Below are 14002 nucleotides of genomic sequence, written 5' to 3'. Positions count from 1 at the left end.
GCCCCGTCCTCACGTTGTACTTATAGAGGGTCGGCACCCCTTTCTGATGACCTGCTCAGTTCGTTTCACCAAGCTAGTCTTCCCTAAGAACCTGGTTCCCTCCTCGGAAGCCAAGTCTCCCCAACCCTAACCCTAACTTGGGTTTTTACCCAAATTTTCTAGAGGAACTTTAACATCCCCCAGTCCACGCAGTGTACTAAAAGACAGGAGGGAACACATCCTGTTGGGCCACTCAATCGGTTTCAACATGCTTGGCTTTACAGATGCCCTGGTTCCATCCTGGGAAGCCAAGTCTCGCCAACCCTAACCCTAATTTGATTCTCAACCCTAATTTCCTCTTTGGACTGAAACATACCGCTGTCCACAGAGTGTACCAAATGTCAGTATGGAAGACATCTTGATGTCCCCCTCAGGCTGATTCACCAAGCTAGGCTTCACCAAGAACCCGTTTCTTACTTAGGAAGCCCAGTTTCCCCAACCCTAACCCTAACTTGGGTTTTTACCCTACTTTATTTTGGGAATGAAACATCCCCTCGTCCACGCGGTGTACTAAAAGACAGGAGGCAACCCATCCTGCAGGCCCACTTATCCTATTTCTACATGCTTGGCTTTTCCGAGGCCCTGGTTCACTCCAGGGAAGCCAAGTCTCCCAAACCCTAACCCTAACTTGAGTCTTAACCCTAATTTGCTTGTGCAACTGTCACAAACCCCCATCCACAGGTAGTACTAAAAGACGGCAGGCATACCATTCCTTTGGCCCTCTCAGTCTGTTTCACCATGCTTGGCTTCAGCAACACCCTGTTTCCATTCTGGGAAGCCAAGTCTCCTGACCCCTAACCCTAAATTGGGTCTGAACCCTAATTTCCTCTTGGGACTGAAACTTGTCCCTGTCCACAAGATGTACTAACAGGCAGTTAGTTAACCACCAATGGCTCACTCAGTCTGTTTGACCAATCTAGGCTTTACCAAGACGCTGGTTCCTTCCTGGGAAGCCTAGTGTCCCCAATCCTAACCCTAATTTGAGTCTCAACCCTAATTTCCTGTTTTGACTGAAACATTGCCCCGTCCTCACGTTGTACTTATAGAGGGTCGGCACCCCTTTCTGATGACCTGCTCAGTTCGTTTCACCAAGCTAGTCTTCCCTAAGAACCTGGTTCCCTCCTCGGAAGCCAAGTCTCCCCAACCCTAACCCTAACTTGGGTTTTTACCCAAATTTTCTAGAGGAACTTTAACATCCCCCAGTCCACGCAGTGTACTAAAAGACAGGAGGGAACACATCCTGTTGGGCCACTCAATCGGTTTCAACATGCTTGGCTTTACAGATGCCCTGGTTCCATCCTGGGAAGCCAAGTCTCGCCAACCCTAACCCTAATTTGAGTCTCAACCCTAATTTCCTCTTTGGACTGAAACATACCGCCGTCCACAGAGTGTACCAAATGTCAGTATGGAAGACATCTTGATGTCCCCCTCAGGCTGATTCACCAAGTTAGGCTTCACCAAGAACCCGTTTCTTACCTAGGAAGCCCAGTTTCCCCAACCCTAACCCTAACTTGGGTTTTTACCCTACTTTATTTTGGGAATGAAACATCCCCTCGTCCACGCGGTGTACTAAAAGACAGGAGGCAACCCATCCTGCAGGCCCACTTATCCTATTTCTCCATGCTTGGCTTTTCCGAGGCCCTGGTTCACTGCAGGGAAGCCAAGTCTCCCGAACCCTAACCCTAACTTGAGTCTTAACCCTAATTTACTTGTGCAACTGTCACAAACCCCCATCCACAGGTTGTACTAAAAGACGGCAGGCATACCATTCCTTTGGCCCTCTCAGGCTGTTTCACCATGCTTGGCTTCAGCAACACCCTGTTTCCATTCTGGGAAACCAAGTCTCCTGACCCCTAACCCTAAGTTGGGTCCTAACCCTAATTTCCTCTTGGGACTGAAACATGTCCCTGTCCACAAGCTGTACTAATGGGCAGTATGTTATCCTCCAATGGCTCACTCAGTCTGTTTGACCAATCTAGGCTTTACCAAGATGCTGGTTCCTTCCTGGGAAGCCTAGTGTCCCCAACCCTAACCCTAAATTGAGTCTCAACCCTTATTTCCTGTTTAGACTGAAACATCACCCTGTCCTCACATTGTACTAAAAGACGGTCGGCACCCCTTTCTGATGACCTGCTCAGTTCGTTTCACCAAGCTAGTCTTCCCTAAGAACCTGGTTCCCTCCTCGGAAGCCAAGTCTCCCCAACCCTAACCCTAACTTGGGTTTTTACCCAAATTTTCTAGAGGAACTTTAACATCCCCCAGTCCACGCAGTGTACTAAAAGACAGGAGGGAACACATCCTGTTGGGCCACTCAATCTGTTTCAACATGCTTGGCTTTACAGTGGCCCTGGTTCCATCCTGGGAAGCCAAGTTTCGCCAACCCTAACCCTAATTTGAGTCTCAACCCTAATTTCCTCTTTGGACTGAAACATACCGCCGTCCACAGAGTGTACCAAATGTCAGTATGGAAGACATCTTGATGTCCCCCTCAGGCTGATTCACCCAGCTAGGCTTCACCAAGAACCCGTTTCTTACCTAGGAAGCCCAGTTACCCCAACCCTAACCCTAACTTGGGTTTTTACCCTACTTTATTTTGGGAATGAAACATCCCCTCGTCCACACGGTGTACAAAAAGACAGGAGGCAACCCATCCTGCAGGCCCACTTATCCTATTTCTACATGCTTGGCTTTTCCGAGGCCCTGGTTCACTGCAGGGAAGCCAAGTCTCCCGAACCCTAACCCTAACTTGAGTCTTAACCCTAATTTACTTGTGCAACTGTCACAAACCCCCATCCACAGGTTGTACTAAAAGACGGCAGGCATACCATTCCTTTGGCCCTCTCAGTCTGTTTCACCATGCTTGGCTTCAGCAACACCCTGTTTCCATTCTGGGAAACCAAGTCTCCTGACCCCTAACCCTAAGTTGGGTCCTAACCCTAATTTCCTCTTGGGACTGAAACATGTCCCTGTCCACAAGCTGTACTAATGGGCAGTATGTTATCCTCCAATGGCTCACTCAGTCTGTTTGACCAATCTAGGCTTTACCAAGATGCTGGTTCCTTCCTGGGAAGCCTAGTGTCCCCAACCCTAACCCTAAATTGAGTCTCAACCCTTATTTCCTGTTTAGACTGAAACATCACCCTGTCCTCACATTGTACTAAAAGACGGTCGGCACCCCTTTCTGATGACCTGCTCAGTTCGTTTCACCAAGCTAGTCTTCCCTAAGAACCTGGTTCCCTCCTCGGAAGCCAAGTCTCCCCAACCCTAACCCTAACTTGGGTTTTTACCCAAATTTTCTAGAGGAACTTTAACATCCCCCAGTCCACGCAGTGTACTAAAAGACAGGAGGGAACACATCCTGTTGGGCCACTCAATCTGTTTCAACATGCTTGGCTTTACAGTGGCCCTGGTTCCATCCTGGGAAGCCAAGTTTCGCCAACCCTAACCCTAATTTGAGTCTCAACCCTAATTTCCTCTTTGGACTGAAACATACCGCCGTCCACAGAGTGTACCAAATGTCAGTATGGAAGACATCTTGATGTCCCCCTCAGGCTGATTCACCCAGCTAGGCTTCACCAAGAACCCGTTTCTTACCTAGGAAGCCCAGTTACCCCAACCCTAACCCTAACTTGGGTTTTTACCCTACTTTATTTTGGGAATGAAACATCCCCTCGTCCACACGGTGTACAAAAAGACAGGAGGCAACCCATCCTGCAGGCCCACTTATCCTATTTCTACATGCTTGGCTTTTCCGAGGCCCTGGTTCACTGCAGGGAAGCCAAGTCTCCCGGACCCTAACCCTAACTTGAGTCTTAACCCTAATTTACTTGTGCAACTGTCACAAACCCCCATCCACAGTTAGTACTAAAAGACGGCAGGCATACCATTCCTTTGGCCCTCTCAGTCTGTTTCACCATGCTTGGCTTCAGCAACACCCTGTTTCCATTCTGGGAAGCCAAGTCTCCTGACCCCTAACCCTAAGTTGGGTCTGAACCCTAATTTCCTCTTGGGACTGAAACTTGTCCCTGTCCACAAGCTGTACTAATGGGCAGTATGTTATCCTCCAATGGCTCACTCAGTCTGTTTGACCAATCTAGGCTTTACCAAGATGCTGGTTCCTTCCTGGGAAGCCTAGTGTCCCCAACCCTAACCCTAATTTGAGTCTCAACCCTAATTTCCTGTTTAGACTGAAACATCGCCCCGTCCTCACGTTCTACTTATAAAGGGTCGGCACCCCTTTCTGATGACCTGCTCAGTTAGTTTCACCAAGCTAGTCTTCCCTAAGAACCTGGTTCCCTCCTCGGAAGCCAAGTCTCCCCAACCCTAACCCTAACTTGGGTTTTTACCCAAAATTACTAGAGGAACTTTAACATCCCCCAGTCCACGCAGTGTACTAAAAGGCCCGAGGGAACACATCCTGTCGGGCCACTCAATCTGTTTCAACATGCTTGGCTTTACAGATGCCCTGGTTCCATCCTGGGAAGCCAAGTTTCGCCAACCCTAACCCTAATTTGAGTCTCAACCCTAATTTCCTCTTTGGACTGAAACATACCGCCGTCCACAGAGTGTACCAAATGTCAGTATGGAAGACATCTTGATGTCCCCCTCAGGCTGATTCACCCAGCTAGGCTTCACCAAGAACCCGTTTCTTACCTAGGAAGCCCAGTTACCCCAACCCTAACCCTAACTTGGGTTTTTACCCTACTTTATTTTGGGAATGAAACATCCCCTCGTCCACACGGTGTACAAAAAGACAGGAGGCAACCCATCCTGCAGGCCCACTTATCCTATTTCTACATGCTTGGCTTTTCCGAGGCCCTGGTTCACTGCAGGGAAGCCAAGTCTCCCGAACCCTAACCCTAACTTGAGTCTTAACCCTAATTTGCTTGTGCAACTGTCACAAACCCCCATCCACAGGTTGTACTAAAAGACGGCAGGCATACCATTCCTTTGGCCCTCTCAGTCTGTTTCACCATGCTTGGCTTCAGCAACACCCTGTTTCCATTCTGGGAAGCCAAGTCTCCTGACCCCTAACCCTAAGTTGGGTCTGAACCCTAATTTCCTCTTGGGACTGAAACTTGTCCCTGTCCACAAGATGTACTAACAGGCAGTTAGTTAACCACCAATGGCTCACTCAGTCTGTTTGACCAATCTAGGCTTTACCAAGATGCTGGTTCCTTCCTGGGAAGCCTAGTGTCCCCAATCCTAACCCTAATTTGACTCTCAACCCTAATTTCCTGTTTAGACTGAAACATCGCCCCGTCCTCACGTTGTACTTATAGAGGGTCGGCACCCCTTTCTGATGACCTGCTCAGTTAGTTTCACCAAGCTAGTCTTCCAAAAGAACCTGGCTCCCTCCTCGGAAGCCAAGTCTCCCCAACCCTAACCCTAACTTGGGTTTTTACCCAAATTTTCTAGAGGAACTTTAACATCCCCCAGTCCACGCAGTGTACTAAAAGACAGGAGGGAACACATCCTGTTGGGCCACTCAATCGGTTTCAACATGCTTGGCTTTACAGATGCCCTGGTTCCATCCTGGGAAGCCAAGTCTCGCCAACCCTAACCCTAATTTGAGTCTCAACCCTAATTTCCTCTTTGGACTGAAACATACCGCCGTCCACAGAGTGTACCAAATGTCAGTATGGAAGACATCTTGATGTCCCCCTCAGGCTGATTCACCAAGTTAGGCTTCACCAAGAACCCGTTCCTTACCTAGGAAGCCCACTTTCCCCAACCCTAACCCTAACTTGGGTTTTTACCCTACTTTATTTTGGGAATGAAACATCCCCTCGTCCACGCGGTGTACTAAAAGACAGGAGGCAACCCATCCTGCAGGCCCACTTATCCTATTTCTCCATGCTTGGCTTTTCCGAGGCCCTGGTTCACTCCAGGGAAGCCAAGTCTCCCGAACCCTAACCCTAACTTGAGTCTTAACCCTAATTTACTTGTGCAACTGTCACAAACCCCCATCCACAGGTTGTACTAAAAGACGGCAGGCATACCATTCCTTTGGCCCTCTCAGTCTGTTTCACCATGCTTGGCTTCAGCAACACCCTGTTTCCATTCTGGGAAACCAAGTCTCCTGACCCCTAACCCTAAGTTGGGTCCTAACCCTAATTTCCTCTTGGGACTGAAACATGTCCCTGTCCACAAGCTGTACTAATGGGCAGTATGTTATCCTCCAATGGCTCACTCAGTCTGTTTGACCAATCTAGGCTTTACCAAGATGCTGGTTCCTTCCTGGGAAGCCTAGTGTCCCCAACCCTAACCCTAAATTGAGTCTCAACCCTTATTTCCTGTTTAGACTGAAACATCACCCTGTCCTCACATTGTACTAAAAGACGGTCGGCACCCCTTTCTGATGACCTGCTCAGTTCGTTTCACCAAGCTAGTCTTCCCTAAGAACCTGGTTCCCTCCTCGGAAGCCAAGTCTCCCCAACCCTAACCCTAACTTGGGTTTTTACCCAAATTTTCTAGAGGAACTTTAACATCCCCCAGTCCACGCAGTGTACTAAAAGACAGGAGGGAACACATCCTGTTGGGCCACTCAATCGGTTTCAACATGCTTGGCTTTACAGATGCCCTGGTTCCATCCTGGGAAGCCAAGTCTCGCCAACCCTAACCCTAATTTGAGTCTCAACCCTAATTTCCTCTTTGGACTGAAACATACCGCCGTCCACAGAGTGTACCAAATGTCAGTATGGAAGACATCTTGATGTCCCCCTCAGGCTGATTCACCAAGTTAGGCTTCACCAAGAACCCGTTTCTTACCTAGGAAGCCCAGTTTCCCCAACCCTAACCCTAACTTGGGTTTTTACCCTACTTTATTTTGGGAATGAAACATCCCCTCGTCCACGCGGTGTACTAAAAGACAGGAGGCAACCCATCCTGCAGGCCCACTTATCCTATTTCTCCATGCTTGGCTTTTCCGAGGCCCTGGTTCACTCCAGGGAAGCCAAGTCTCCCGAACCCTAACCCTAACTTGAGTCTTAACCCTAATTTACTTGTGCAACTGTCACAAACCCCCATCCACAGGTTGTACTAAAAGACGGCAGGCATACCATTCCTTTGGCCCTCTCAGTCTGTTTCACCATGCTTGGCTTCAGCAACACCCTGTTTCCATTCTGGGAAACCAAGTCTCCTGACCCCTAACCCTAAGTTGGGTCCTAACCCTAATTTCCTCTTGGGACTGAAACATGTCCCTGTCCACAAGCTGTACTAATGGGCAGTATGTTATCCTCCAATGGCTCACTCAGTCTGTTTGACCAATCTAGGCTTTACCAAGATGCTGGTTCCTTCCTGGGAAGCCTAGTGTCCCCAACCCTAACCCTAAATTGAGTCTCAACCCTTATTTCCTGTTTAGACTGAAACATCACCCTGTCCTCACATTGTACTAAAAGACGGTCGGCACCCCTTTCTGATGACCTGCTCAGTTCGTTTCACCAAGCTAGTCTTCCCTAAGAACCTGGTTCCCTCCTCGGAAGCCAAGTCTCCCCAACCCTAACCCTAACTTGGGTTTTTACCCAAATTTTCTAGAGGAACTTTAACATCCCCCAGTCCACGCAGTGTACTAAAAGACAGGAGGGAACACATCCTGTTGGGCCACTCAATCTGTTTCAACATGCTTGGCTTTACAGTGGCCCTGGTTCCATCCTGGGAAGCCAAGTTTCGCCAACCCTAACCCTAATTTGAGTCTCAACCCTAATTTCCTCTTTGGACTGAAACATACCGCCGTCCACAGAGTGTACCAAATGTCAGTATGGAAGACATCTTGATGTCCCCCTCAGGCTGATTCACCCAGCTAGGCTTCACCAAGAACCCGTTTCTTACCTAGGAAGCCCAGTTACCCCAACCCTAACCCTAACTTGGGTTTTTACCCTACTTTATTTTGGGAATGAAACATCCCCTCGTGCACACGGTGTACAAAAAGACAGGAGGCAACCCATCCTGCAGGCCCACTTATCCTATTTCTACATGCTTGGCTTTTCCGAGGCCCTGGTTCACTGCAGGGAAGCCAAGTCTCCCGAACCCTAACCCTAACTTGAGTCTTAACCCTAATTTACTTGTGCAACTGTCACAAACCCCCATCCACAGGTTGTACTAAAAGACGGCAGGCATACCATTCCTTTGGCCCTCTCAGTCTGTTTCACCATGCTTGGCTTCAGCAACACCCTGTTTCCATTCTGGGAAACCAAGTCTCCTGACCCCTAACCCTAAGTTGGGTCCTAACCCTAATTTCCTCTTGGGACTGAAACATGTCCCTGTCCACAAGCTGTACTAATGGGCAGTATGTTATCCTCCAATGGCTCACTCAGTCTGTTTGACCAATCTAGGCTTTACCAAGATGCTGGTTCCTTCCTGGGAAGCCTAGTGTCCCCAACCCTAACCCTAAATTGAGTCTCAACCCTTATTTCCTGTTTAGACTGAAACATCACCCTGTCCTCACATTGTACTAAAAGACGGTCGGCACCCCTTTCTGATGACCTGCTCAGTTCGTTTCACCAAGCTAGTCTTCCCTAAGAACCTGGTTCCCTCCTCGGAAGCCAAGTCTCCCCAACCCTAACCCTAACTTGGGTTTTTACCCAAATTTTCTAGAGGAACTTTAACATCCCCCAGTCCACGCAGTGTACTAAAAGACAGGAGGGAACACATCCTGTTGGGCCACTCAATCTGTTTCAACATGCTTGGCTTTACAGTGGCCCTGGTTCCATCCTGGGAAGCCAAGTTTCGCCAACCCTAACCCTAATTTGAGTCTCAACCCTAATTTCCTCTTTGGACTGAAACATACCGCCGTCCACAGAGTGTACCAAATGTCAGTATGGAAGACATCTTGATGTCCCCCTCAGGCTGATTCACCCAGCTAGGCTTCACCAAGAACCCGTTTCTTACCTAGGAAGCCCAGTTACCCCAACCCTAACCCTAACTTGGGTTTTTACCCTACTTTATTTTGGGAATGAAACATCCCCTCGTCCACACGGTGTACAAAAAGACAGGAGGCAACCCATCCTGCAGGCCCACTTATCCTATTTCTACATGCTTGGCTTTTCCGAGGCCCTGGTTCACTGCAGGGAAGCCAAGTCTCCCGAACCCTAACCCTAACTTGAGTCTTAACCCTAATTTACTTGTGCAACTGTCACAAACCCCCATCCACAGGTAGTACTAAAAGACAGCAGGCATACCATTCCTTTGGCCCTCTCAGTCTGTTTCACCATGCTTGGCTTCAGCAACACCCTGTTTCCATTCTGGGAAGCCAAGTCTCCTGACCCCTAACCCTAAGTTGGGTCTGAACCCTAATTTCCTCTTGGGACTGAAACTTGTCCCTGTCCACAAGCTGTACTAATGGGCAGTATGTTATCCTCCAATGGCTCACTCAGTCTGTTTGACCAATCTAGGCTTTACCAAGATGCTGGTTCCTTCCTGGGAAGCCTAGTGTCCCCAACCCTAACCCTAATTTGAGTCTCAACCCTAATTTCCTGTTTAGACTGAAACATCGCCCCGTCCTCACGTTCTACTTATAAAGGGTCGGCACCCCTTTCTGATGACCTGCTCAGTTAGTTTCACCAAGCTAGTCTTCCCTAAGAACCTGGTTCCCTCCTCGGAAGCCAAGTCTCCCCAACCCTAACCCTAACTTGGGTTTTTACCCAAAATTACTAGAGGAACTTTAACATCCCCCAGTCCACGCAGTGTACTAAAAGGCCCGAGGGAACACATCCTGTCGGGCCACTCAATCTGTTTCAACATGCTTGGCTTTACAGATGCCCTGGTTCCATCCTGGGAAGCCAAGTCTCGCCAAACCTAACCCTAATTTGATTCTCAACCCTAATTTCCTCTTTGGACTGAAACATACCGCTGTCCACAGAGTGTACCAAATGTCAGTATGGAAGACATCTTGATGTCCCCCTCAGGCTGATTCACCAAGCTAGGCTTCACCAAGAACCCGTTTCTTACTTAGGAAGCCCAGTTTCCCCAACCCTAACCCTAACTTGGGTTTTTACCCTACTTTATTTTGGGAATGAAACATCCCCTCGTCCACGCGGTGTACTAAAAGACAGGAGGCAACCCATCCTGCAGGCCCACTTATCCTATTTCTACATGCTTGGCTTTTCCGAGGCCCTGGTTCACTCCAGGGAAGCCAAGTCTCCCAAACCCTAACCCTAACTTGAGTCTTAACCCTAATTTGCTTGTGCAACTGTCACAAACCCCCATCCACAGGTAGTACTAAAAGACGGCAGGCATACCATTCCTTTGGCCCTCTCAGTCTGTTTCACCATGCTTGGCTTCAGCAACACCCTGTTTCCATTCTGGGAAGCCAAGTCTCCTGACCCCTAACCCTAAATTGGGTCTGAACCCTAATTTCCTCTTGGGACTGAAACTTGTCCCTGTCCACAAGATGTACTAACAGGCAGTTAGTTAACCACCAATGGCTCACTCAGTCTGTTTGACCAATCTAGGCTTTACCAAGACGCTGGTTCCTTCCTGGGAAGCCTAGTGTCCCCAATCCTAACCCTAATTTGAGTCTCAACCCTAATTTCCTGTTTTGACTGAAACATTGCCCCGTCCTCACGTTGTACTTATAGAGGGTCGGCACCCCTTTCTGATGACCTGCTCAGTTCGTTTCACCAAGCTAGTCTTCCCTAAGAACCTGGTTCCCTCCTCGGAAGCCAAGTCTCCCCAACCCTAACCCTAACTTGGGTTTTTACCCAAATTTTCTAGAGGAACTTTAACATCCCCCAGTCCACGCAGTGTACTAAAAGACAGGAGGGAACACATCCTGTTGGGCCACTCAATCTGTTTCAACATGCTTGGCTTTACAGTGGCCCTGGTTCCATCCTGGGAAGCCAAGTTTCGCCAACCCTAACCCTAATTTGAGTCTCAACCCTAATTTCCTCTTTGGACTGAAACATACCGCCGTCCACAGAGTGTACCAAATGTCAGTATGGAAGACATCTTGATGTCCCCCTCAGGCTGATTCACCCAGCTAGGCTTCACCAAGAACCCGTTTCTTACCTAGGAAGCCCAGTTACCCCAACCCTAACCCTAACTTGGGTTTTTACCCTACTTTATTTTGGGAATGAAACATCCCCTCGTCCACACGGTGTACAAAAAGACAGGAGGCAACCCATCCTGCAGGCCCACTTATCCTATTTCTACATGCTTGGCTTTTCCGAGGCCCTGGTTCACTGCAGGGAAGCCAAGTCTCCCGAACCCTAACCCTAACTTGAGTCTTAACCCTAATTTACTTGTGCAACTGTCACAAACCCCCATCCACAGGTTGTACTAAAAGACGGCAGGCATACCATTCCTTTGGCCCTCTCAGTCTGTTTCACCATGCTTGGCTTCAGCAACACCCTGTTTCCATTCTGGGAAACCAAGTCTCCTGACCCCTAACCCTAAGTTGGGTCCTAACCCTAATTTCCTCTTGGGACTGAAACATGTCCCTGTCCACAAGCTGTACTAATGGGCAGTATGTTATCCTCCCATGGCTCACTCAGTCTGTTTGACCAATCTAGGCTTTACCAAGATGCTGGTTCCTTCCTGGGAAGCCTAGTGTCCCCAACCCTAACCCTAAATTGAGTCTCAACCCTTATTTCCTGTTTAGACTGAAACATCACCCTGTCCTCACATTGTACTAAAAGACGGTCGGCACCCCTTTCTGATGACCTGCTCAGTTCGTTTCACCAAGCTAGTCTTCCCTAAGAACCTGGTTCCCTCCTCGGAAGCCAAGTCTCCCCAACCCTAACCCTAACTTGGGTTTTTACCCAAATTTTCTAGAGGAACTTTAACATCCCCCAGTCCACGCAGTGTACTAAAAGACAGGAGGGAACACATCCTGTTGGGCCACTCAATCTGTTTCAACATGCTTGGCTTTACAGTGGCCCTGGTTCCATCCTGGGAAGCCAAGTTTCGCCAACCCTAACCCTAATTTGAGTCTCAACCCTAATTTCCTCTTTGGACTGAAACATACCGCCGTCCACAGAGTGTACCAAATGTCAGTATGGAAGACATCTTGATGTCCCCCTCAGGCTGATTCACCCAGCTAGGCTTCACCAAGAACCCGTTTCTTACCTAGGAAGCCCAGTTACCCCAACCCTAACCCTAACTTGGGTTTTTACCCTACTTTATTTTGGGAATGAAACATCCCCTCGTCCACACGGTGTACAAAAAGACAGGAGGCAACCCATCCTGCAGGCCCACTTATCCTATTTCTACATGCTTGGCTTTTCCGAGGCCCTGGTTCACTGCAGGGAAGCCAAGTCTCCCGGACCCTAACCCTAACTTGAGTCTTAACCCTAATTTACTTGTGCAACTGTCACAAACCCCCATCCACAGTTAGTACTAAAAGACGGCAGGCATACCATTCCTTTGGCCCTCTCAGTCTGTTTCACCATGCTTGGCTTCAGCAACACCCTGTTTCCATTCTGGGAAGCCAAGTCTCCTGACCCCTAACCCTAAGTTGGGTCTGAACCCTAATTTCCTCTTGGGACTGAAACTTGTCCCTGTCCACAAGCTGTACTAATGGGCAGTATGTTATCCTCCAATGGCTCACTCAGTCTGTTTGACCAATCTAGGCTTTACCAAGATGCTGGTTCCTTCCTGGGAAGCCTAGTGTCCCCAACCCTAACCCTAATTTGAGTCTCAACCCTAATTTCCTGTTTAGACTGAAACATCGCCCCGTCCTCACGTTCTACTTATAAAGGGTCGGCACCCCTTTCTGATGACCTGCTCAGTTAGTTTCACCAAGCTAGTCTTCCCTAAGAACCTGGTTCCCTCCTCGGAAGCCAAGTCTCCCCAACCCTAACCCTAACTTGGGTTTTTACCCAAAATTACTAGAGGAACTTTAACATCCCCCAGTCTACGCAGTGTACTAAAAGGCCCGAGGGAACACATCCTGTCGGGCCACTCAATCTGTTTCAACATGCTTGGCTTTACAGATGCCCTGGTTCCATCCTGGGAAGCCAAGTCTCGCCAAACCTAACCCTAATTTGATTCTCAACCCTAATTTCCTCTTTGGACTGAAACATACCGCTGTCCACAGAGTGTACCAAATGTCAGTATGGAAGACATCTTGATGTCCCCCTCAGGCTGATTCACCAAGCTAGGCTTCACCAAGAACCCGTTTCTTACTTAGGAAGCCCAGTTTCCCCAACCCTAACCCTAACTTGGGTTTTTACCCTACTTTATTTTGGGAATGAAACATCCCCTCGTCCACGCGGTGTACTAAAAGACAGGAGGCAACCCATCCTGCAGGCCCACTTATCCTATTTCTACATGCTTGGCTTTTCCGAGGCCCTGGTTCACTCCAGGGAAGCCAAGTCTCCCAAACCCTAACCCTAACTTGAGTCTTAACCCTAATTTGCTTGTGCAACTGTCACAAACCCCCATCCACAGGTAGTACTAAAAGACGGCAGGCATACCATTCCTTTGGCCCTCTCAGTCTGTTTCACCATGCTTGGCTTCAGCAACACCCTGTTTCCATTCTGGGAAGCCAAGTCTCCTGACCCCTAACCCTAAATTGGGTCTGAACCCTAATTTCCTCTTGGGACTGAAACTTGTCCCTGTCCACAAGATGTACTAACAGGCAGTTAGTTAACCACCAATGGCTCACTCAGTCTGTTTGACCAATCTAGGCTTTACCAAGACGCTGGTTCCTTCCTGGGAAGCCTAGTGTCCCCAATCCTAACCCTAATTTGAGTCTCAACCCTAATTTCCTGTTTTGACTGAAACATTGCCCCGTCCTCACGTTGTACTTATAGAGGGTCGGCACCCCTTTCTGATGACCTGCTCAGTTCGTTTCACCAAGCTAGTCTTCCCTAAGAACCTGGTTCCCTCCTCGGAAGCCAAGTCTCCCCAACCCTAACCCTAACTTGGGTTTTTACCCAAATTTTCTAGAGGAACTTTAACATCCCCCAGTCCACGCAGTGTACTAAAAGACAGGAGGGAACACATCCTGTTGGGCCACTCA

Source organism: Heloderma suspectum, chromosome 1, assembly GCF_057233095.1.
Source record: "Heloderma suspectum isolate Gila_16-S chromosome 1, 16-S_ref, whole genome shotgun sequence".
Lineage (NCBI taxonomy): Eukaryota > Metazoa > Chordata > Lepidosauria > Squamata > Helodermatidae > Heloderma > Heloderma suspectum.
Note: the sequence above shows the minus strand (reverse complement) of the source record.